Source organism: Falco punctatus (genome assembly GCF_963210335.1).
Source record: "Falco punctatus genome assembly, contig: scaffold_76, whole genome shotgun sequence".
NCBI lineage: Eukaryota > Metazoa > Chordata > Aves > Falconiformes > Falconidae > Falco > Falco punctatus.
This window is the reverse complement of record NW_027660277.1, coordinates 428937-448559: the sequence shown is the minus strand read 5'-3', so window position 1 is coordinate 448559 and position 19623 is coordinate 428937. Positions and strand designations below refer to the sequence as shown.

Genomic DNA, 19623 nt, shown 5'->3' with positions numbered 1-19623 from the left:
AACGTGGGGAAAGATCAGAGCTTGTCTGGGCCGATGCGCTGGACACAACGATGGCTGGTGTCCTTTGACATCTGCTGACAGTGGACATTTACTGACTGGCTGAGAGCCCCGTGTGTGCCACAGCTGGCTAGAAAAGCTGTTCCTTTTCAACTTTATTCGCAGCTGAGTGACTGCTACCAGGGCGTGGTGTTTGATGGCCTGGAAACCCTCTTTGCGCACAACATGGCATCTGCTCTCCTCTGCCTGCTCAAAGCTGTTGGAAATCGGCCTCACATCTATGTCGTGAACCTGTTCCAGGATTATGTGTCCTTTAAAGCCAGGGAGACAGCTGCAAAAGAGCAGGAAGGTGAGACTTTTCATCTCCGCACCTCTCAAATCTTCCCTGTCAAGCACTCAGCCTTATCTGTGTGTATCTGGGTTACCAGCAGGGCTTGTAAGAAGTGGTCTTATTAATCCTTCCACCTTCTGCCTGGGTGTAGCCAGCGCTCAGCTCACAGTTGCTTAAAATGCAGCAGAGCAGAGCTGAGGCTGTGAAGACTTCCCTTGGTCTCTACCGTGAAAGCCTGGGCACAAGTGCCAGCTGTTGTGGCTCAGGACCGAAGCAGCAGCAGCAGCTGCCCGCCACGCTGGTGCGCAGGAGCCAGGCAAGGCGCGGGAACTCGCCGTGAACTGTTGATAGTTCAGGGGCTGATCTGAATTTTGGAGCAGGGCTGTGAGCTCCCCAGCACCTCCTGGCAGGATGATCGGCTGGCTCGGGACACAGCTGTGAATCCTGGCAGCTCACCCCCAACAGCAAGCTCTGCTAATGGTTTCTCCTCTGGCCTTGGCTGAAGGACGGGAGCAGGAAGAAGCTGCCCGCAGGGAGAGAGAACGTCTCTGGGAGATGGACGAGGATGAGTATGATGCCCTCACTGCGGAGCAGAAAATTCAGCTTCATAACCAGATACGCCAAGTCCAGCGCGAGAGGAGGCAGAGGTCTGTGCGCCTGTAACTCCCCAGGAGGGTGCCCCTGCAGGGTTTTCCTGCTCCGGAGACCTCGGTTGAGCTCAGAGGGGTCACGGAGCGAAGGCCTGAAAGGGTCTGCTCCAGGCGGGCAGTTCCACCCCCAGGTTCCCAGCAGAGGAAGGCCCTTCCTCCCGGGAGAGAACATCTTCTCTCCAGCTGAGCAGGGAGCCCGCGGGTTTAGACGGTGGCTGCCGGCACCTGGGCTCTGGGCTTGCCTGGCCGCTGCTCCTTAGAAGTGTCTCTAAGTTAATTACGTTGATTCTCATCTTCACCCCCCTTCTTCCCCACACCAGAGGGGTTGTGGTGTGGCTTGGTGTGAGGCACAGCCGTGCTGGCTTGGTTTAGATCCCAGTCCTGCCGTAGGGGAAGTCCTTGCTGATCTCCCAGGTTTTTCCTTCCTGAGCGACACCGGCCATAGAAGCCGGTGGCTCTTGGGCTCACCCTCAGCTGCAGCAGCAGGTCAGCCTGGGAGAAGCTCTGATCCAGCAAAGCAGCCCAGGAGGGGAGGCCGCAGGGGTTGAGGAGGATGCACAGGCTAAGTCCGAAACTGGGAGGGGGACCCGCTTAAAGCGAGCGTGTGTTTCCGCACTTCGTTCAGCCCAGGCTGCCCTTATGAAGCAAGGCTGAGGTTTGGCTGGCCCTGGAGGTCCCCTCCCACCTCTCCTCACTTGGGATATTCCCAGCCTCCTCAGGCTGAGGGAGGTCCACAGAGATGGCCTAACGGTTCTGCCTGGCCTCAGGGTCAGGGAATGAAGTGCAGGACCAGCTGGGATGGCGGCAAGCCCAGACTTCTGGTGGTGACTCTCGGGCGTGTTTTCTGTTTGGCTTGCTGAAGGGAGATGGAGCAGCTAGCTCGAGAGCTTGAGGAAAAGCGTCGGCAGGAGCTGGAACGCTTGAAGGAGGAAGAGCTGAAGAATTCTGAGCAGGGGAAGAGAAAGACTGGAAAAGACCAAGAGAATGCTTTGAGGAGGGAAAGCCGGCCTGGTGTCAAGCAGGTGCGTGGTTGTTTACAGAGATGACTGAAAGCCCTGGGGACCTTCCTACGGAGCTGCGCCGTGCCTCAGGGAGCCCCACGCAGTGCTGGGGACGAGCACCTGGCAGGAGCAACATGTGGGGCTGCGCTGGGAAACAACCACCGGGGTCTGATCGTGCTGCTGCTGCACCGGGGTGTCTTCCCATGGGTTTGCTGCTAGAGCTGCTCTACTAAGATCATGCTGCCTTTGAGTCCTGGCTTCATGTAACTCCACATATTGACTACTGAAGCCCTAGGTAGTTTTAGTCCAGCGTTTCTTCCCACTCTGCCTGTGACTTACACCTGTGAGCCATGATCTGTCTGGGATGTGGGGTCTTTTCCTACATGTCTGGCAGGAGATGCCCCCAGGCCTTAGGTATTCATTAGCAGGCAGACTTTGCAAAGAAGCAGGCAGACTTTGCAAAGAATCAGCCAGCCACAGGGATGCTCAGCGCACCAGAAATGAACCCAGAGGACTGCACGGGAGTAAGGAGGTGTCTTAAGTTCTCTGCTTGGTTTGGGAACCTGTTCTGTTCCTCAGCTGGTTTGCAGGACCGCTCATCAGTCTGACACTGAAGAGTTTGGTTTGTTGAGCTAAACTGGGTACCAGCTATGTTCTGAACTGGGATTTGTAGGGTGCCTAGCACAGGTCTCGAGCGAGGTTTGGGGTGCTATTGTAAAGATCATTGCTGCCCTACAGCACCTGAGTCAGTGCTTTGAAATGCTCCCTGCTTTTTTTGCTCTTCCTGCCCAGGGCATGAACAGTCCCACCAGCAACACCAACACATCCAACAGCCAGAGGTCGGAGGTCACCAAGGGGGTGGTCAAGACACGATCTGTAAGGAAGCGCCTGGGCTCTGTTGCACGCTGCACAAAGGAAGATGAGCAAAAGCAGAGCAAGGTCACCCTGATGGATGCCCACCTGGCAGCGGCTGCACACCCCACAGACCTGGAAGAGGGGGAAACAAAAAATGAGGCCCAGAGTGACAGCGAGAACTTGGCCCTGAGGTTTAATATCTACGAGACGTCGCAGAAGGATGTTGCGCGTATTTTGGCATCCTGGGACAGGGTTCAGGGTATCCTGCTATTCCCCCTGAACCACGAGGATGCACGGCGCCCAGCAGAAGAGCAGCCCCAGCACGCATCCAGCCCCAGGAGCTGGAGGGACAGAGAGAAGGAGCATCAGGAGAGGCTGGAGAAAGAGCATCTGGCAAAACTGAAGGCTCTTGAGGATGCCAGAATACCTCAGCTGGAAGGGGAAGGTGCAAAAGGGTCAGCCAGAGGCCAGGGTGTCGGGGTGCCCTGCTTGGACATCCAGGTGCTGGGCTCAGAAGATATGACTAGGAAGATCCTGGAGAGCAGCGAGCTGCCAGCGGCAGAGCAGGTAGAGCCCTGTGAGGCTCGGAGGCTGAGCCTACCGTGCTCCTGGGCCCCGGTCCAGGCCACCGATGATGTTCCACAACGGCTCCGCAGCAGCCCCATGGCTGGGGAGGTTCTCACCATCCCTCAGGTGGGTGGGAAGCAGGAGTGCTCTCTGTACAAGCATCCCGTCTGTTGAGAGAATTTCCCAGCCTGGAAATCATTGCAAATGGTCCCAGGGCAGGGCAGCTCAGGTTTCCTTCAGCTGAGTCACTCCAGGGAGAGGTTTCTCTCGAGGTCCCACTTGTAGGTCCTGGCACTGCTCTGGAGCCTGCCCACTCCACTGGGCATGAAGAAGCGCTGTGCCCCATATAAATAAAGCCCCACCACATTGCCGAAAGCTCCGTGCCTTTAAGGAGTGAGTGTGAGGATGAAGGTGACAGGGGTACAAACAGGGTTTTCTCTTACGCTTTAGGTCCTGGATAGCCTTGGACTGGGTCCCTCCGGGCTTCCCATTCCCCCTACTGCTTTCTACTCCGTGATCCACTACCCGGCAGAGCGGATGGCCCCTGCAGCAGGAGAAGCCCTCAAGCACTTTGTCTTTGTTGTGCCAGAAGGCGCCACTGCAGAAGAAGACAAGAATGCTGCCGTAAGTCTCGTGGATGCCCCCGTTGTGCCTGAAGTGAAGGTGCCAGGGCAGGGGGGTGGGTGGGGAAGGATCACTGTGATGTCTGTAAGATGAGAATAACGGTTTAAAAAAACCCCTCAAGCCCTCGCCTTGCCTTGAGGTCCTGGGCAAGGAGAGTGTTGTAGGCAAAACTAAACCTGATGAGGAAGACCAAGTCCCTGGGCAGATGTGGTTGTTTATTTAGTGCTTCCCCTAATTGTTAACAAACCCACAGCTTGCTTTCCCGGAGGGGGATGTCTCGGGGCAGGTCTCACCTCTCTGTTTTCTCCCTCCCCTTGTGGCTCAGACCGCAGAGGAGCAGGTCGCCCCTGTGAGGAGCCAGTCGAGCGAGGAGAAAGCTGCGGGCAGCTGGGAGGCTGCGAGAGAGAAGCAGAGCTCCAGTCAGGGCAGGAGATGTCTCCAGGGGCTGGACAGGGAAGGACCCGTATCTTCTCCTGGGGCGCACCAAAGCGGCGAGGACACGGTCCCATCCCCGCCGAGACATGTCAGGTGAGCTGAGGGCTGAGGAGATCCTTCTGCTTCGCGGCCACCCTGTCAAGTGAGGTCTGTCATCCCCAGCTCCTCAGGGCCCCTCTGTTGGTGCCTCCGTGGGATGGCGAGTCCACAACCCTCCTCCTCGTCTTGTTTGCTCATTAGCCGTGTCTGAAGCCCTCTCTTTAACTGCCAGGCTGAGCAGCTGCCGGTGGATAGTGCCTGCCCGCGGCGAGGTGGAACTGAAGGTCCACTTCAGCTCCACGGTGCTGGGCCAGTTTGAGCAGACGCTGCGTTTCGAGATCCTGGGGACAAAGCGACTGTACCAGCTGCCCTGCAGGGGCACCTGCCTGTACCCCACCATCAGCCAAGACCCACGGTAAGGCTTGCCCCTGGGAGCCTCCCACGCTGCTCCCCCCTGGGCTCAGAGCCAGGGCTGCCCCTTGTACCCCGGTGACCTTCTGGCTCGGGCAGAGCGTGCTGCCTGAGCCGCCCAGCATCTTGTCCCATGCCTGGAGCTGGGAGTACTGGTACCGCGGCCACCAGTAAGGGTTACGGCTTTCTGACCAGGTTTTCTACTTGGAGCATCTCACAGCTCTTCATTCCCTGTTTTCTCTGCCCAGGCTGGTGTTTCCCCACCAAAGGAAGAGCAAGGGAGACGATGACATTGTCTTCAAGCAGTATGTCACGGAGACGGGTGTCTTCCACTTTGGACCGCTGCTGTGTGGGAAGTCAAGAGACTGGTACGTGCTCCCCGCCCTGAGCGAGCATCCTGATGTGCTGCCTGCACAGCATGGGACGTTGGGATGGCACCTCCAGGGCCTCGTGCTGTCACGGACACGTCTGGGGATGAGCCGTCCCAGAGGCACAATTCAGGGCAGGCCCAGGTGGAGACCTGCCTGGGAGATGCAGGGGGCTGAAGGGCCACAGATGTGTGAACTTGAGCAGATGATGGGCAAGTGAGTCCTGGAGGAGCAGGGGAGAGACGGAGCTGATCTTCCTCCCTGGTGGGTGCCTTGGTGGCCAGAGCCATGTGCTGCTTCCAGCCTGAAGGTCACTTGGAGCAGCTTGTGTCCCCCCGCCACATCTCAGCTTCGCCACCTACGAAATGAACTTTATGGTGTTTTTTAAAAGTGCTTTGAGCTCTACAGGTGGACTGAACAAGCAATTACTCTGCTGATGGTTTTGTAAAACATTCATCCGTTTGTAATATTAGTAAGGCCTTATGATTCGACCTGCGGATATGGGGGCGTGGGGGATCTGCAGAGGAATGAAAATGGAAATTCTGTTTCCCCGTCCTCAATGCTGGACAAAGTCTGCCTGAAAAAGTTGCCATTGTAGCTGCTGGCGCATTTCTATTTTTAACATAGCTTTTTTTTTCAATAGTAGAAATTAAGTTGTCCTCTTCATGGGAGCTCTGGAGAGCTGGTGGTATTTTGACAACCCAAGCAAATGAAATCAAAACAGTTCAAAAACCAAAAGAGGATCTTTAGTCAGGCTGCTGCATGGCCTTGGGTTTCTGTTTGTGCTTTTTAACCCTTTAACTCCCAAATCTGCTCCATACCCGAGGGAAGGGACGTTTTTTTTAAATTCAGCATTCCTCTTGGGAATGAATCCTCTCTATTTCCTTCCCTCAGGCTTTGAGCTAACCTATGAAATACAAGGCAATCTCGTGACTGTTTTGGAAGACAAAAGCTAAACTATTTTTAAAAGCTCTTTCCAAGAGCATTTCTTTCTACCCTGCAGGGAAGGAAACCCAACAAAGAAAGGGGGAGAACCCACGTGCCTGCAGTACCTCTGTTTTTCCAGGCATCTTTGAATTTCTAATTTGTAAAATGCTCTTTAAGTGGCCTGTGCATCATCACGTGTCTGGGCTGGAGGCACCAAGTACAGGGGTGGACATCAAAGTAACGCAAGGATGGAGACACATAGCATCCAGTGTGCCCCTGAAAATGATCCTTTTTCTTGGCCTGCTTGTTGGAACATGGTCTTGCAGTGCAGCCTCCCGCTGCCAGGACATGGCGCTTTCCTTGGTGTGGGATGAAGGCGACGGTCTCCTCTGCAGCCTTCTCCCCTTTTGCGGACAGGTACAAGGCACTGGACTATCCCAGCAACTGTGAGATGATAACCATCCTCAACGTCACCCCCTTGGAAGTAGAGGCTCATTTCTCCTTTGAGCGCGCTCTCAAGGCGGACACGTTCCTTGTAGAACCTCCCAGCATGAGGCTGAAACCGAACAGGTAGGGGACAGCAGGTAGGGCAGGCACTGGTGTAAGTGCCCAGGAGCCATTCCTCCTGCTCACTGAGTGCTCTTCTGTATTTCTTGTTTCGGGGACGGGGCTAGAAGCTGAGCATTTGGGCGTACCCCACTTCAGCTGGTCTGGTGGAAGACAAGCTCGTCTGCCGCATTAAGGAGAACCCAGAGCCGGTGGTCTTCCCCCTGTGCTGCCAGGGGGTGAAGGTGGAGCTGAGGGTCAGCCCCAAGCGCGTGCATTTCAACAGGCTGCTTCTGCACAGGTCAGTCATCCCGCGGCCCCTCTGCTGGGGACGGGTGCTGTCGGTGAGCTCCCCTTCAGCCTCTCTGGCTGGCTGCATGGCCCTTCAGGCTGGATGTTGGGCTGGCGTCCCTCTTTCTGCCAGCAGTTCCCGGTCTCTTGCTCACCGTTCCTTGCTGGCTTGGTTCTCTCAGGACAGCCGCAAGCTCTGTAGCCCCCCAGCAACGTGGTGCAATGGGCATCTTGATTCATTTGTATCTCGTCTGCTGGTTCGGAGAGCAGTGCAGTTGCTCCTCCTTATGTCCCTTCTGTTGGATACACCGTTAGCACCCAGCCCTTCCCCAGGACCTCACCTCTGAGACTTGTGACACAGAGAAAACACTTAACTAATGTTATGGATACTGTAAATACTGGATGTGTATAGATAAAGATATATATATAAACTAATGCATAGGGCTGCTCCAAGATGCATTCAGTTGCAAGGCCTATCCTGACCATCGAGCAGCTGGTGCAGGGTGTCTTTCTGCCTCTGCAGGGAGGACAGCAAGACCCTGGTCCTGCGAAACAGCACCCTGCTGCCTGTGGCCTGGCGGCTCTGTGGGCTGGAAAACCTGGGCGAGGACTTCTCCGTGTCACAACGCGAGGGCATCGTTGGTCCGCGCACGGAGTTTGACGTGCATCTGTATTTCAAGCCCACAAAGGCTCTCAACATTGAGAAGAAGATCCGACTGGAGGTGAGGGGGACTGTGCCCTCCCTGGCAGGGCAACGAGATCTTTGGGGTGGAGGCTGTGCTTGAAGGGTTCCCTGCAAAGAGGGGGACAAAGGATGAGCCTTCCCGAGGTTCCTTTCTACCCGCATCGCCGGGGGGGCAGGCCCTTAGCGGCAAGGAACTTGCTCTTATAGCTGAGCTTCAGGGGGCATGTGTGCTGCCGGGCCAGGAAGAGCTGCACCTGAGGGACACAAGGCTGCTGTGACCCCAACTTCTGCTGCCTCAGCCTGGGTTCACCAGAGCACATGGTGCATCCCTGAGCATCTGCGTCAGCCCAGACAACCAGGCGCTGTGTCCTGAGCCCGCGTTACAGCCACCTTGCCGCTGTGTGTGGTTGAATGCTGTTGTTTGGTTGTCCAGACCTCGGCGTGCTCCCTGCGCCCATGCTGGAGCCTGTCCGGGGCTCTTAACGGAGAGCAACAAGCTGTCACCCTGGGCTTTTGTTCCCCGTGTTTGGGGGCTGCACTTCAGTGAGGATGCTGGGTGATTGAAGGGGAGAGGGTTGACGGTCAATGCCACCTGCTCTGGGACACCTCACAATTCTTGAGATTGTTTTTCCATCGCTGTGTCTCCCCGGGTGCTTCCGCGGCAGCACTGCCTGCTGAAGGAGTGCCGAGCTGGGCTGGTAGGGCTTCTTACTGCAGCAGCATCTCGCTGGGTCAGCCCGTGAGATGAGCAGGTTGGGAGAGTTTGGGAATCCACAAGTGCTTGTCAAGCAGGGGAGGCCATGGTGGAAGCAGCCAGCAGAGACAAGGACTCGTATGTTGTCTACCAAAAGAATTTAAGAGAACGGTCTAAGCACTGTTCGTTTCTCGCTGCCTCAGGTTTCAGATGCAGAAAACATCCTGGGGATTGTCCAGACCGAAAATATCCTCATTTCTGCAGAGGGCTATGATGTTGCTCCAATCATCAACATTCCTAAAGGTCAGTGGATGCCCCAAAACAAAGCAGTCTGGGTGCGTTGCCTTGCCTTGGCAGGTGAGCAACCAAAGCGCTTGGGATGGGGTAGCATGCAAGCGTGGCCCGGTCACATAAAGCGCGTATCCTGCAAGTTGAGTGGAGTGAAGGGCTGTCAGGGCACAGCCAGCCTCGAGTCTCTCGCCCCTGAGCTTTGCAGTGTGCAGGTTGGTCTGGGGGCTTAGAAACCACAGCGATGTGAGCGAGCAATTGGCAGCTCCTGAGGGCTCAGCAGGGCACATAAAGTTGTTGGATCAGTGCTTGGAAGCAAGAAGACAGAAACCCAGCTCCTCACCTGCTAAACCCTGCAGATATTCTCCGAGTAAGAAGAGCAAGGGCAGCAAAGTAGCTAAAGAAAATTTCCAAGAACGGAAACTTCCTGAGAAGGGTTTTGGGCTGCCTGAGAACTCCCAGTGTCATAGAACAGTTTGGGTTGGAAAGGACCTCAAAGATTGTCTTGTCCCAACCCCCCTGCCATGGGCAGGAACACCTTCCACTAGTCCAGGTTGCCCCAAGCCCCGTCCAACCTGGCCTTGAGTGGGGCAGCCACAGCTGCTCCGGGCAGCCTCTGCCAGTGCCTCGCCACCCTCACAGTGAAGAATTTCTTCCCAACAGCTCATGTAAATCTCCCCTCCTCCAGTTCAAAGCCATTGCCCCCTGTCCTGTCACTACAGCCCCCCAGGAAACACCTGTCCCCACCTTTCTTATAAGCCCCATTTCAGTATTGAGAGGCCAATTGAAATTGGCCTGGAAGTGTTGAAATATCTGTCTTGTCACTTGGTGTGGTCTGTAGCAGCTCACTAATACTCCCCGTTTCTTGCCTGGCTCTGCGGGTTTTCTGCAGGTGCAGGTGGCACCGTGGATTTTGGAGTCCTGAAAGTCCTGGATGATGCGAAGCAAGTGCTGACTCTGAGGAACAAGGGGAAGTACGAGATTGCGTACAGGTGGGTCCAGCTGCCTGGTCTGTGAACGCGTGGTGCCACCATCTGCCCAGGCCTGCCTTCTCCTCCTGCCCATGGCTAGAACCGCTTCCCGTGCTGGCTGCCTCGTGGTCTGGTTAAATAAAAAGCCCGGGCTCCCTAATCTCAAAGACTTTAAGGGAGAATGCAGCCCCACACCAGAAGTCCTTCACAGCTGAGCAGGAACCAGAAGGAGAGGCCCTGAAATTGAAGCCACTCACTGCTGAGATCCATTGCCTTCCTCTGAGGGGCAGCTCCTTTCTCTTTATGACTCTTTAAAGGAGGGGATGAGAAAATTGGCTGTCGAGGTTAGTTTGCAACACTCATGATGGTCTGCACTCTCTCAAGATCTGAGATTCCCCAAGCAGAGCTGGACTCTTTCCCTTTTAATTTTTTTATGGTCTTATGTCAAGCCCTGGCTGTGCTGGTGGCACTTGTACTTTTAACTGCAGAGGTCTTTGTTCCTTCCCTTTCTCCCCAGTTTCCAGCTGAAAGCTGCAGGCACCACCATACCAGACCTGGCAAGCCACTTCACTATCCAGCCGCAGAAGGGCCTGCTGGCTGCCTCCGGGCGCCCTGTGCAGGTCCAGGTGTTCTTCCACCCCAAGACGGAAGTGAATATCGAGGACAAACCCATCCTGCACTACCAGGTGAGCTGCCCCAGCCAGGCAGCGGTGGCACAGCACGTCTTGGGAGCGTGAGCAGGACAGGTGCCTTCTGGAAGGAGGGCTTTAGCTGGGTAATTCTCGTAGGTGACAGCAATGTCTCAGAAAACATTTGTGATGCTTCCTAAGCGGAGCTGAAAGTCTGGCTCCGGAGGAGGCGTTGAAACAGGGAGGATGAGCTGATGGGGACCTGGGATGGGATCAGGGAACAGAGTCAGAGGCTGGCCTCTTTGCTGGTTTTACCAAGCCCTCCTCTGGCTGCAGGTGATGGAGCCCAGCATCTGCGGAGGAGGCGAGACCGTCGCCATCATCCCAGTGAGGGTGTCGGCGAAAGCTGTGTTCAGCAAGTACAGCATTCACCCCGCCTCGCTCATCAACTTCGGTGCCATGGTGAAGGGCAGCAGGAAAACCTGCACCTTCATGCTGGAGAACAAAGGCAGCCTTGACTTTAAATTCCTCATCTACCGAGCAGACCAGGACGCATCCCGATTGCAAGAGAAAAGGTGAGAGAAGACCTGCATCACCTGTCCTGCCTGAGGAGGCACGACAGCGTGGCTGGTGTGTGACAGGCAGCCCAGACACCTGGGTTATTGTCCAGTTCACGTCACCTGCTTGTGAACAGGGAGTGGAGAAGTGCCTCAGTGTCCCCGTGTGTCGGGCAAAGCTGGTGATACAGCTGAGCTGTCTGTAAGCTGCAGGAGGTGCCGCCGGGGCTGCGAGGGGCAGGGAGGCTTTCCTCTGTGGGGAGGGGAAGGTCAGCTTTGGCTTCAGAGGAAGGCAGGGTGGGGGCTCAGCATGATGGGTGTTTCTGCTTTCTGCTCTTAGTGGATGTCAAATGAAATCTGCCCACTCTGGCAAGAGTGAGAACTTACACCAAAGGACTTGCTCAGCCAAGAAAAGCAAGCGCTCGCTGCAGAAGGTTGCCAGCCCCTCCATGCAGGTGGGTGGCTCCCGCTCCCCAAGACACACTGCTGCGGGTGCTGGGGGAGGACGCTGATGGGGGCTCATCACCGTGGGGTGGGACATGGTCTGCACGATGGAGGTCCGTCATCTCCCAGCCACAAGCAGAGGCAGGAGCTGCTCAGTTGCACTGACAGTCCCGTGCTCTGGCTCAGACTTGGAGTTGTGGGGTCAAGAGAGAGGAGCAGGTCCCGTGTTTTGGTGGCTGCTAGCCAAAATAGGACTGTGAATACCACAGATGTGGGCACGTTCCTGTTTGAAGTCCCACTCCATAGATACCAGATGACCTTGTGTTTTCGTCTTCCCAGTCCCCTCCCTTCCCTCCCGTCACTTCTCACAGTTATTTCTGCTCTCCTGTTTTACCCCTGAGGCTGGAGGATCCCAGCTAGCACCTTCACCTTTTACACCCAAACTCCGTCCTCTGTGCCAGCCAGGATAGGCCTGCAGCTCCTCCTGGCTTGTCCCTCTCGTCCTGGGGCTGCCTCTGGGCCGTGGAGTCATCCCTCCCTGCCCTGGGACTGGGGGCTCGGCCTGGCTGGAGGTTGAGGAGCGGCGTACTCCTTGCTGGGGATGCTCAAGGCTGGGCTGCTGGACGTCAGCCTCTCCTGGGACTCTTTCTGCAGGCTCGCATCACTCTAGGCATGTTCACGGTGTACCCTGGCTTTGGTTCCATCCCTCCTGGGGGCCAGCAGATGATCACGGTGGATTGCTCTGCGGAATCACTGGGGACGTGCGAGGAGCACCTGCGCATCGATATCAGCGACAGAGACCCCCAGGACAATCCCCTCGGCATCCCCTATACCCTGCTGGCTGAGTCCTGCCTCCCAGGTACGCCCCGTCCACAGGTTCCCACAGCCAGACCTGCTGCTGGTCAGCACCTGAACTTATTGCTTGGTTAGAGAGGCGCCCTGACCTTGAAGCTAAACCCTAAAATCCTCAGAGGTTCCAGTTCTTTTCAAGTCAGCCAGCGGGGAGAGGCTGGGAGGGATGCATGGAAGGATAAAAGGAAAGCAATACTCCTTGACTGGGACTGAGCTCCATCCTCGCAGCCGACTCCCCGCCCAAGGCTGGGTTTTGCAGTGACCTGGGCAGAAAGGGTTTATCAAGCCTTCCGAGAGGCCAGCAGGGTCCCGAAAAATTCATCAGGAATTCAGCATTCAGCCCTCCCTCTGCTCTGCTCCGCAGCATTTGTGGTTGATGACATCGAGTCCATCTTTGAGGAGCATCGAATCTGCAGCAACGTCAACCTCTGCCAGACCCCGCAGACGGTGCGAGACAAGGGTGTGTATGTCAGAGATGAGAACAAGTTTATCTTCACCGACGTTCGGGTTGGGCACCGGGCCACAGCTCGCTTCGAGATCCACAATGTCAACAAAGTCCCCTGCAATGTGGTCCTTTCCATCAAACCCATCGCCGGTGAGGTAAGAACAAGAGGCCAAGGTGACCGTTGCTCTTTACAGGCTGCGCTGCCTTGTTCTCCAGACTCGTTGCTTCCTCTTGCCCGCCCTAGTCCAGCTCCGTGCAGGTCAGGCTACAGGGGGGAGCAGCAGTGCCAGGGTGGCAGTTCTGAATTTGGCACGTCTCGAGCAAGGCTTTGGCTCACCGCTCTGGCTGGGTCTTTGGTGGGAGACCCAAACCCTTCTGCACATCTCTTGGAAGCCCGCTCAGAGGGGGCCTTTACTGGCCTGACGTGCCTGGGCTCAAAGCAGACCATTCCCTCAGGCTCCCTGGCCTTTTCCTTCTCTTTAAAGGCCAGTTTGAGGTTAGTTGCGGGGTTTCCGTGCAGTGCCCCCCTCCCTTGTGTGCTGGGGTGGCTGCCCAGTGCTCAAAGCCAGCTTTTGCGCTCCTGGGCTCCCTGTGCAAGGTCAGCACCGCTTTGGAGTCACCCCTGCGATGGAAGGAGCCTGCCCAGGGCAAGCAGGAAGGGAGACACGCTGTCTGGGGCTGTTCCCGGTGACGCATATAAGAATAAGACTGCGTACGAAACACTGAAGGATGTTTCCTCCTAACACGGCTCTGTGGGTTCCCCCAAGTTTCACAGCCCCATCAGTGACATTTTCAAGGTGGATCCCGTTCGGATGTGCGTGCCCAGCTGCTCCCACGCCTTTGCTACGGTGACCTTCACTCCACAGATGATGCAGAGCTACCAGTGCACTTTTGAGGCTTCCCTCGATGTCCTGGCGAGGTAACTCCCCCTGTGAAATCTGGGCGGGGGGACCTGCCTGATGGCTGCCCCTCCTCTGGGAGGACCCCGACCTCTTGTTAACCCTGATGCTCTCGGTAGCCTTAGGCAGAGTGCTTAGCATTAGAGAATAGAGGAGGCGGTAACTACTAGACAGAGTAGAAAGAGAAGGGGTTATAGCTTAGCCTCTGCGAGTGACTGTGAAGACAGTGCAGCATTTGGTAGCCAGCTGGGAGTTAGTGAATCAGAAAGAAATGGAGATGTGCAACAGCTGAGCTGGGGCTTTCCAAGGACAAAGGTTTAGATGAAGCCGTTTCTGTGCCAGCCAGCCAGCGTGCATTATTTCCTCCTTGTTTCTGTTAAAATGAGATGATTGTATGTGATTACCTGGGGTATGTTAAGCTATTCTCTGTCAAAGGAGCGACTGGAGCCCTTCTAAAAGAGGAGCCGAGTTCCCCTGTCCTGGGACGTGTGTACCAGGGCTCTGACCGGCTCTTCCCCAGCCGTTTAGTGGCTGAGTCAGGACAAGTCAGCTTTCTGCTCTAGTACGCAATTCCTTTTTTAGCGTCCTTGGAAATAATCATTACTGATGGTGCCATTTATTTTTCCCTTCTTGCTTTTATACTATTTCCATGCTGCGCTCGTGCTTTTTGCATGTGTCTCATATCATCGCAGCCAGTGAATTTGCCATGTCTCACCTCTCGCCTCATTATTTACCTGCTGTGCTGCATGATTCGATTCAGTGACATGTTCTTTAACTGCTACTCTGGAAGGCTCTGGCTCTTCAGAGCTCTTGTGAATGGCCCTGATTGGATTGGGAGGAGGGGGGTGGAGGAGACCTGTGTCGTGGGGTACAGGAGCACCAGCCAGGGAAAATGCAGTGGGTGGCCCCTCTTTGTTGCTTGCCAGGTGGGAAATTGGTTAGTGCCGGCCGTCACGATCTCTCCTCTGCCTTTCCTGCAGCCCTGCAGCAATTAAAGCGCAAAGCCTGACCTTCCGTGTCAGTGGAGATGGGACTCTGCCTCGGGTGACAGTCCTGCGCCCAGTACTTCACAGTAAGAGAGGGAACCCTCTGCTGGTCTTTAAGAAGCTGTTGCTAGGTGATTCACAAAAGCTCCCTCTGGTCCTTCATAATGGTGGCACCCTACCTGTCCAGGTGAGGACCTGCTCAGGGAACGCTCTGGTCTGGGAACAAGTGCTTGTCTCGTGGAGAAAAGGTCCCAGGAAGCATGGCAGACCTGGAAACAGCTCTCAGAAATTCTTTTTAAGCAAATGACTGACTTGTAATTTCCAGGAAGAGAGTTCCTCTTGGAAATGCGATTTTTCTGACTAGCCTATCCTTTTCAGTTAAATACAGCGCAAGAAAGTTGGTGGGGTGTTTTCCCCCCATCTCTCTTCTCACGCTTTGATTCTCGGGTGGGCACGTATGATGTCCTAGTTGCATTAGATTGTATTTGATCCCATTTTACTACACTTTAATGAAAAATTCTGTTCATTACTTTTGTATCCCAGCGCCTCTGAACGCTTCTTTTTTCTGTCTAGTTTTACTTGAACTTTGTAAGTTTAGCTAAGAGCTGTGTTTGAAGCAGGGAAGCATGCTGGATGCCCCGTGCTGGACCAGCACCAGTACGGTGCCAACCCACGTGTCACCCTGTACCCACAGCAGTGTGGTTGTGCTCTGTGTTCCTTTTTCTCAGTTGACGATAGACCTGTTGGATGAAGCGGGAGTTTTCTTCTTGAAAGCCAGGCCCACCACACAATGCGTCTACCAAGCTGGGGGCGTGAAGGAGGACTCTCCTGCAGGAGGTAAATCCAGTAAGCGTGAAGCGCGGTCATCCACACAGGGGAGAAATGTGTGCCCTGCTCTTGGCTTGGCCAAGCAGCCGCCAAATGTTAGATGTTGTTTCTTCTCTGGGGCTCTCCGTACCCCCAGCTTTTCATGTGGACTCTGCGCACAGCTTCCTCCTAGAAAGTGGTTGGAAGTTTTTTCTGTTCCTCTGGACATGGTGGGTTGAGTTGCGGGGGGCTGTCACCACTTCAGCGGACCATCTGAGGTCTTTGCTGCGTGTGGGAGTAGCAGCCTGAATGGAGGCAGCCCCTGAGCCCACAGCCAGCCAACAGAAGCCAAACCCATTCTTTGGCTCAGCTTTACGTGTGGCAGGAGCTGACTGACTGCAGTTTGAGTGAGCGCTGGGTGTTAACCTGTGTTTAAGGCACTTCAGCAGTGATACGCGTGGTGCTGTCGTAGCCTTGTGAGCATAGGAGGAGGGTCTGGCACCATTGGTGGGAGAACCTGTGCTTAGAGGTAGCTGGGTTTCAACCCCTTACGCCCCACAGAAATATTTCAGCGGTACAGCTGTATCACTTGTCGCTGATTTCATTGCTGTGCAGAGAGGAAGCCTCACACCGCTCTCCTGGTCCTGCTCCGTGGGGAATTAGCAGAGTTTGACGTGCTTTTCAAACCCACCCTGGCCCAACGTGTGGAAGGCAGGATCCACTTGTCGGTGGTGAACAACCCGTATGAGGAGACCGACATTCAGCTGGTGGGCGAAGGCTACGAGGATGACTTCACGCTAGATAACATCCATGGCCTGGTGGCAGACAGTGAGGAGGAGAAGAATGCTGAGGGCAATCTAGAGGAAGACGTAATTGAGGGTAAGAGAGGAAAGGCTGCCCAGGTGGATCAAGGAACAGGAAAACAGACGTTTCTGCTCACCCTGTGCCGCGCACCTGCGGTCCAGCTTTAGCAGCCAGATCCTGCTGCCTTCTGTAGCCTGCAGAGGCTTAAGAGGCAGCTTGAGAGCAGAAGAGAAGATCGTCTGTCAAGGGAGAAGCTTGCAGGCTAGCAGGGAAGGGTCAGAGATACCCGCGTTCAGCTGAGTATCTCCAAAAGGAGGGCTGCCAGCCCATGGTATGCTATGGAGATGAAGCCCGTGTCTAATGATTTGTGCCCTCGATATACGCAGCCTGTGCTGTCACCCCCTGGCCTGGCGGTCTGGGAGCGTGCTGGCTCTGTGCAGAGGGGCAGTGCATGCTGTGCTGCGTGGCTCTGCACAGCCACAGCCACGGGTTTAGGGATGTGGCAGGGCGCTTCCATGGGAGCGGTAGGATGGGGAACTGCGTCTCCCCAGGGAGGAAGGCTTGGAGCAAGGAAGAGCTGGCCACGCCTGTCTCTGTGGATGTGAGGGGGGTGGATGGACCTCAGGCACACTGAGACCTCCTGCTCTCATTCCTAGCAGCTGCCAGAGTGAATCACATCCCGTTCGGGGACTGTCACATCGGGAAACCCTACAGCGTGACCTTCACCATCACCAACCGCAGCAGGACGGAGGCGATGCGGTTTGAGTGGCTGGCAGACACCCCATTTCACTTCTCCCCCAAGGTGAGTTTGGATGGCTCTGCCTTTTCCCATTGCTCCAGCCCTGCCCGGCGGGTTCCCAGGAGCTGGCAGGGAGTCACCACGTACCGGTGAGAGCCTGTTTCAGTGCCACAAAGGAGCTGCAATCCCTGGCTTAGCTGGCACGGGGCTGTCAACCCCACAGAAAAGGCTCAGTGTTACGGGAGGTGGCATCTTTTGTATTTTCCTCTGTCAAACCCCAGATGAATACACGGTAAGAGGCAGATTCCTGGCACAGCTGCTCACCACATCGATCAATCTCTTTGCTGTCAGTCCTGCCCTTGCTAGTGATTCCAGTTAGGTCTTGGCTCTCTGGTTCTCCCTAGGTGGGACACCTCCATGCTGGCTGTGCTAAGGCCATCACAGTGACCTTGAAATCGGATGTCGCGGTCACCTTCAAAATGCACCCTGTGAAGTGCAAGGTGGCTAGGATCACCTTCCCGCTGCCGCCGGAGCAGATTAAAGACTGGGATGACTGCCTGCGCACCATCAAGTGGGTGGATACCACCATGAGGGGCCCAGGAGCCACGTGGCCTGTGAAGAAGAAGGTAAGAAACGCAAACAGGAAAAGCTAACGGAGCTGCTACAAAAAACCCCTGGCAGGCCACCATCTCTGCTGGCTGAGCAGCTCCTGCGTCCTCCTGACGTTTAATCCACCCGTGAGGTTCACCCACAGTGCGTTTTGGGGGAGAGGCAGATGCAGTGACCTGTGACACCAACACAAAATGTCTTTTGACAAGACACGTTTAGCCACATGCAAACTACCGGTCTCTGCCAAAAGCTGAAGTGTTGCAACCTGTGTTGAACGGGAGGGCACATTTTACAATTTTATCACGTTTTGTGGTGTTAAAATTTCTTCATCGACTTCAGTGCCTTTTCACCAACAAGGAGTTTAAGGCGCTGCACTCTGACTCTTGTTTTGGAGTGGAGAGCCACACTAGTGCTCTTGTGTGTGCGCTGGCCAGCCCACCGGCACATGGTGGGTGAGCTGTCAGCTCTGCCTACACCGATAGCAGAGGTTTTGGTGGTGGTGCCCATGTTGTGTGGGATATCTCATTGTGGAGCAGCCCAGGTGCTGCGTGGCAGTCGTGCAGCAGTCTGGAGAAGCATCGCTCCAGAAAGTGCCACACACACGTACCTGGCACGTGTTCCTCCCTAGTTTCTGAGCCTTTTTAAGACCTGTAAACCACACTTCTTCCCCATCAGCAGCAGCAGTCGGAGGCTTTCCTAGTGAGTTCGTCCCCATTCCAAAATGCCCGTCCCCAGCCCTCACCAGCGTGGCTGTTGCCCCACACATGGTGTCTGGAAAGCACCTCCCGCTAAGACAAGAGGGAAAAGGTGCTTTCTGGTTTTGTTCAGTCTTGGGGTTCTCCATCCACAGAACTCCCACAGGGGAACTTAATCCTAATTTAGAGGCCTGCTGGATCTGTAGCGGGCCATGAAAAAGGTCTGACACTCTACAGGGTTGAAACACAGGGACAGGTACCTATGACCCAGTCATTGTCCCCATGGGTGTATTCTCAGTCATGGTGGTGATTATGGTGTTCAGTCGGTAGAAACAAACACTGTAATGGAAGGGTTAAATTTTGTCACCTTCCCGGGGAAATAAATGGGAATGGTCCTTTCTAGCCCCTGTACGAGGCTGATCTTGGAGGCCAAAAGCCTCCTCTTGCTCAGCCGGGCTTTCTAGGCTCTGCTCAGTGATTCTTCCCTTTCCTGTTTGGAGGTGATCGAGACAGACCCAGAACCAGCTCACACTGTCCTGGAGGAGAGCAGCCGTGAGGTGGAGCTTTGCCTCAGTGCTGTTGTCGACTACGCTGAGCTCAAGCTGGATACGGACACGATTCAGTGCAAGGAGACCTTGCCCTTCCAGACGAGGACATTCCCGTGAGAGCCAGAGGCCAGGCAGGGACCCGTGCGTGGGAGCTGCCTTTGCCCAGGGCTGACCTGGTGCCTGCTTCGCCGGAGCTGTGCCGTGCTCTCTGGTGGCCTCTGCTTCTCCTTCTGCTCGTGGTCTGGTGAAAATAAAGGCAATAAAGTGCCAATAAAGGCAAAAAATAAAACACTGACATGTTTATTGTTTGGCCACTTAATAAACCTCTTCTAATTTCTAACTGGGTGATTAGGCCTGGCGGGGGGTGGGGGCAGGGGTGTGTGTGCTGCTGCCTGCTGGTTCTGAGGTTTCAGCTTCCACACATCCTGGGCGCCTGGAGATGCCTCACATGTGGACTCGAGTCCCTTCTAGGGCTTTGTGTTCAGTCTCACCTGCTGTTCTTCTCTTTAAACAAATCATGTATTGTTTCATCCTGTCCAAGTCCTGGCAGGGTGCTGGGGCCTGCGTATCTGCACGTAAAGCCAAGCAGGAGATGGTGGCCACCGTCCTGCCAAGGCGTGCTAGGAAAGGTTCAATTCTGCCATGCCTTTCTGCTGACAACAACCATGGATTTGCTTCCACTGCGTGTTGCCTGTCCTCATCTGCTCGAGGACAGGTTTGCAGTCAAAATAATGTCAAACTGAGATGTAAAGACCAGAATAAGACCCTTGGATTAAGTCTCCTGGGCACCATGCCTGCCCTTTCCTCTTTAACCTCCAAACTTTGAAACACTTTGTCTCCGGGTAGCCCAGGGCAGTGGTCTAGACGTGGCAGAGTTGCCTGGGGACAAAGATACTCCTGAGCATCAAGGAAGGGGTACCAGAAGCTCA

The 19623-nt window shown here is 55.2% G+C and overlaps 1 pseudogene across 1 annotated transcript in view; it reads left to right on the top strand.

Moving 5' to 3' along the window:
- The window catches only part of LOC308057289 (hydrocephalus-inducing protein homolog), a 66311-nt pseudogene extending 47005 nt beyond the window's left edge, over nucleotides 1–19306 (top strand). Inside the window, exons 29-54 of the transcript in view lie at nucleotides 163–346; nucleotides 834–975; nucleotides 1841–2007; nucleotides 2614–3401; nucleotides 3852–4025; nucleotides 4351–4553; nucleotides 4732–4914; nucleotides 5159–5278; nucleotides 6623–6789; nucleotides 6880–7052; nucleotides 7566–7764; nucleotides 8625–8724; nucleotides 9602–9701; nucleotides 10198–10366; nucleotides 10646–10884; nucleotides 11207–11373; nucleotides 11497–11525; nucleotides 11731–12169; nucleotides 12527–12762; nucleotides 13375–13526; nucleotides 14487–14679; nucleotides 15221–15329; nucleotides 15915–16178; nucleotides 16763–16905; nucleotides 17247–17468; nucleotides 18647–19306. The product of the transcript in view is annotated as a hydrocephalus-inducing protein homolog (transcript). The remainder of the gene's footprint in view (nucleotides 1–162; nucleotides 347–833; nucleotides 976–1840; nucleotides 2008–2613; nucleotides 3402–3851; nucleotides 4026–4350; nucleotides 4554–4731; nucleotides 4915–5158; nucleotides 5279–6622; nucleotides 6790–6879; nucleotides 7053–7565; nucleotides 7765–8624; nucleotides 8725–9601; nucleotides 9702–10197; nucleotides 10367–10645; nucleotides 10885–11206; nucleotides 11374–11496; nucleotides 11526–11730; nucleotides 12170–12526; nucleotides 12763–13374; nucleotides 13527–14486; nucleotides 14680–15220; nucleotides 15330–15914; nucleotides 16179–16762; nucleotides 16906–17246; nucleotides 17469–18646) is intronic.
- The last annotated feature ends 317 nt before the right edge of the window (nucleotides 19307–19623 follow it).